The sequence below is a fragment of the Pygocentrus nattereri genome, chromosome 2 (assembly GCF_015220715.1).
Source record: "Pygocentrus nattereri isolate fPygNat1 chromosome 2, fPygNat1.pri, whole genome shotgun sequence".
NCBI classification, from domain to species: Eukaryota; Metazoa; Chordata; class Actinopteri; order Characiformes; family Serrasalmidae; genus Pygocentrus; species Pygocentrus nattereri.
This window is the reverse complement of record NC_051212.1, coordinates 7,478,378-7,483,325: the sequence shown is the minus strand read 5'-3', so window position 1 is coordinate 7,483,325 and position 4,948 is coordinate 7,478,378.

Genomic DNA, 4,948 nt, shown 5'->3' with positions numbered 1-4,948 from the left:
TGACCGGAAGGTTGCCGGTTCGATCCCCAGGGCCGACAGTCCATGACTGAGGTGTCCTTGAGCAAGACACCTAACCCCCAACTGCTCCCCGGGCGCCGTGGATAGGGCTGCCCACCGCTCCGGGCAAGTGGGCTCACTGCCCCCTAGTGTGTGTGTTCACTAGTGTGTATGTGGTGTTTCACTTCACAGATGGGTTAAATGCGGAGGTGGAATTTCCCCAGTTGTGGGATCAAAAAAGTAGCACTTATTGATGCTGCAGCCTTTATGATTAAAATTGAAGAAAGGTCAGTCCTCTGACACCCTGAGCTCAATATATCAATATATATTGATCAACATAGATATCAATATATATTAATATATATTGATCAATATAGATATCAATATATATCAATATATGCACAGATCAGGCATAACATTATGACCACCTCCTTGTTTCTATGCTCATTGTCCATTTTTTCAGCTCCAATAACTGTATAGGTGCAGCAGGTACTATATGAGTGGTGGATCATTCTCAGCACTGCAGTAACAATGGGGTGGTGGTGGTGTGTTAGTATGTGTTGTACTGGTCAGTGGACCAGATACAGCAGTGCTGCTGGAGTTTTTAAACACTGTGTCCACTCTATTAGACACTCGTACCTGGTCAGTCCACCTTGTAGATGTAAAGGCAGAAAAAAGTTTGGGAACTGCTGCACTAAACCATTATTGAAATAAATGAACAAAGTATCAGCCGAATATATAAACCAGTGAGTCACTGCAAGTCCCTGGAAAGCCACTTTTACAGCATTATGTTTATCCCATTAATTAAAAATTATTAAGAAGTTAAAGTGCAATGTATTTGTATCAAATCAAGTGATGAACCATGCATGAATGACGGTGCATACAGAATGAGGGAAAACAGTAAAAAAAAAAAAAAAGTATTCAGGCACTTTTTTTTTTGTTATTTAATATACTTCCAGTGCATATATCCACTTTAAATTTACATTGTCTTTTTACTTTGTACTACAAATAAGAACAAAAAGTATGTATTTATAAACACAAACATTGGACACTATGAAATTCGGAAATGTGCTACATTGAGCATAATGAGATTTTTTTGTGTGACATACTTATTGAATGTACTTCAATTGTCAATAAAACTGAATTCATAAAACATTTATGCAGTGAAATTAATCAAAATGAAATGAATTCTGTTCACACATTTGATTAGCAAACAAAAGGACTATGTTTCTTCAAGCTCATGTTTATATGAATGTCTTAAATGAATTTGGCGGGTTAAAAGTAACAGGGTTATTAATGTGTTAATAATGAATTAGTAAGGATAAGGCTTTGAGGTTTTGGACAAAATGTATAATCATACATACATGAGATCTGTCATCTCAAAGCTTTTTTACAAGCTGCATTTTCAGTGGAAAGGGGGAACCCAAGTTGTGGAGAGTGCTCTGGGATACAAGATCTGAGATATACAGGGTCAGTAATGGTAGCAGAAGAGCTGCTACACTAGCAAAGCAATGTATATTCCCCAGACCAACAAGTCAAAATGACTTTTTTTGGTCACTACTGTACAGTGATTGCCTCAAAGTGCCACACGGTTACTATGTTGCAGAATAATGTTATTGGTAAGAAGAGAAAACTCAGGAAGAACCAACATGTCCATGCAAACTGTAGAACCTTTAAAGAAGTCAAGTTACCTTATATATACAGGTTGATTCAAGAAGATTATTCCGATTTCAAAGCACCATATTTTTTTTACAACTGTGAGGCGCCGAGGAACCAATCACATACCAATTGAAAGAAGGGGTCATAGAGTTTCTGACAGTCACCGGACAATGACTCCCTTCAGTCTGAGAGGAGATGGAGAGCCCTGAGCAGAAGGTGTAAGAGTGAATTGGTGTGATTTTCATCAGCAGTGAACATACAACAGCTCAGAGCGTTCGTCGTTGGTTCCACAACACTGGATGATCTCCGAAATCGCACTGAAAGAGTCGTGAGTGCAGCGACACCCCGACATGCTCAATCAAGTACGGGATGAATTTGACTATGGTGTTGATGTTGTCTGTACAGCTGGAGGAGGTTCATATTGAGCATGTATAAAACTACATAATAAACTTTACATTCAGTTAAACAATTTACTGCATTGTTCTGTAAAAACATACAAATGAAATAAATCATTCTGAAATTGGATCAATCTTTTTGAATCAGCCTGTATTTAAAATATCGCTGCTGTCGGTACAAAATCTCGCTATCTCCAAAATGGTAACTTTACAGAAGAAGGAAAAAACTACTTCTCTTCTAATGTAAGTCAATAGAACCAGAATCCTGAAATTTATACACAATGTGAAGGGTAACAGGTATGGGGTTTTGCTCCAATAACAGTGAGATATATCATTTTATATATATAATATATGTTTAAGACAAGAAGTGTTTGCTGCGACTACACTAAACTAAACTAAAATGAACATAACATGAATACAGCCAATTAAAAGAAAGAGACTGAATACAAGTGCCACCATGACTTGACAAAACTGCACAAAAAATTATGGAAAATAAATAAATAAAACAGTAAAAGTCAAAGGATATTAGAACAAAACAAGACAGAGCAGATGAGTGAATGCATAGTCTGTAAATGGACTGCCAAAGTTTATAGCTTTAAAATTTTACTTATCTACTCTAGGGGGCTGTTCCGGAGTCTTGAGGCAGCAACAAAAAGGGCTGGATCACCTTTAAACTTCATGCAAGAAGGTGGAACAGCTAAAAACAACAGGTTGGAAGACCGTAGGGTTCGACAGGTAGAATGGAAGCACAGGCGGTCAGGAAAACAAGCTTCCTTCAGTGTAGAGCTAAACAAAACTCATTAAGACTCAGGTGGGTACTTTTTCAGTCAAGTCTATGGAAGTAGTACCCAAGGATCACTTCAGTCACAGTGATGGCAGAGTGTGGTACATTCCTTACCATGGGGTGTACCACCCAAGGAAAAGAAGTTTCACTTATTAGGAAATGCCTCTGAGTCAGCAGTTTCTTCAATGACTTCACCAAATTGCTTCCAGAGTTCTAGCTCTGACAGTGGATATAAAATCCAAGTTCTTTCAGGAGAACATCCAAGACGAAGATGTTGATCTTTTTGGTTTTTAAGGCCTGAAGGTAAGTCTATGTGAAGAGATTCAGGATGATTAGTTTCCCTTCTCAGTGCCACATTTTCACACACTTATCAACTTCATGCCATACAAAATACAGTAGGAAATGGAGGAGAGATGGCTACCACAGAAGTGACAGCTCCTGGAGAAAAGGACCAAGACCTAAGCCATTAAGTCAGTAGCTTACAAACTGGTCCTCAGGGCCCACACTATTGCTGGATTCCAACACATATGGATGGTCTGAGAGCTGGTTAGAAAACCATTGCCTTAGGCGAACAGTGGTGACCAGGGACAGGTTCAAATTCTAAATATACTTGCAGAATAAACTTGATGAGGATGAGGGGGTTTGCATGCCCAGAAGTGGTGGAAATGGTTGGTAGATCTGAAGTTCCTGGCAGACTTAAGTGTAACTGCAAGTCCATCTTCTTTCAGCAGAACTACATAATTGTCCTGGTGCCTCTGAAGATGTTCATGGCACTACTACTCACCTTCTCTTTACCAACAATGAGGTAAATATGTGTTGCACCTTCTTCATGGTGGAAGTCAAGAGTGAAAGAAGAATGGATCTGGTTGCAGCCATTGTTACAGTCTAGATGAATCAAGTCCCACTTTAAGAATTTTTTTTTTTTTTTTTGAGCTGAAAGCACTACAACAGTAAATCTCAAAAGAAAGCACTCCCTTCAGGCCTTTTGTACCCAGTAGTATCACAGCAGTCAGGGAGATCACATAGCCTACACAATGCAGCTGACCAAGCATCAAGAGGATGAATGTTAGGAGATTTAGGATTGGAGGATACAAGGCCCAAGATTCTTACTGAAACTGGAGAAAGAATGGCCAGAGTAACCTCACCAAGTTCAACAGAAATCGTACATCATTCATTCATCATCATTAACCGGTTAGTCCAGATAGGGTCGTGGTAGCGGTTTGGAGAGCAGAGAATCCCAATGACCCTATCCCCCCGTAACTTCTTCCAGATCATTCCCGGGGACCCACAGACACTCCCAGGCCAACTTGGAGATATAATCCCTCCAGTGGGTCCTAGAATGACCCCGAGCTCTCATCCCAGTAGGCCGTGCCTGGCATAGCCCCACTGGGAGGCGTCCAGGGGGCATCCGGATCAGATGCTGAACCACCTCAACTGGCTTCTCTCAATGCAGAGGAGTAGTAGCTCTACTCTGAGCTCCTATCCGGATGACCGAGCTCCTCACCCTATCAAGTAGAGTGTAGCCCACCACCCTGAGAAGTAAGCTCATGTCCGCTGCTTGTACTCACAATCTCATTCTTTCGGTCATTACCCACAGCTCATGACCATAGATGAGGGTCGGATGTCGACCAACTGGTACACAGAGAGCTTTGCCTTATGGATCAGCTCCCCCTTCACTACTACAGTCCGGTACAGTGACCCACGTTACTGTTTCTCTCTGTCGTACATTTCAGTCAATTGCAAGAAGGCCATGCAAAAGTCATGGCCCCAAAGAAACACTCATGTGAAACAAGTCATATCTTCTTGCAACCTAAATCTGCTAAACCTGCATCCTTTATTTTACTCCTTTTGCAGAGATTGGACATTTTGAGCAGGTAAAACTACATGAGAAATAGCGGATTGCTCGATTCTGGCATCAGGACAAACATCCTGAAGTGCACAGTCAGCAGACCACTCAATACCAAAGGAGAGAAGCCAAAAAAAAAAAAAAAAAAAAAAAAAACTTGATTACTTCAGGCTGTACAAGATCAAACAAGGTCCAAGTCAAGTCAAATGATAAGCAATGCTCTTCACCACAAGACCTATTCATATTGAAACCACACATAGTCTGGAC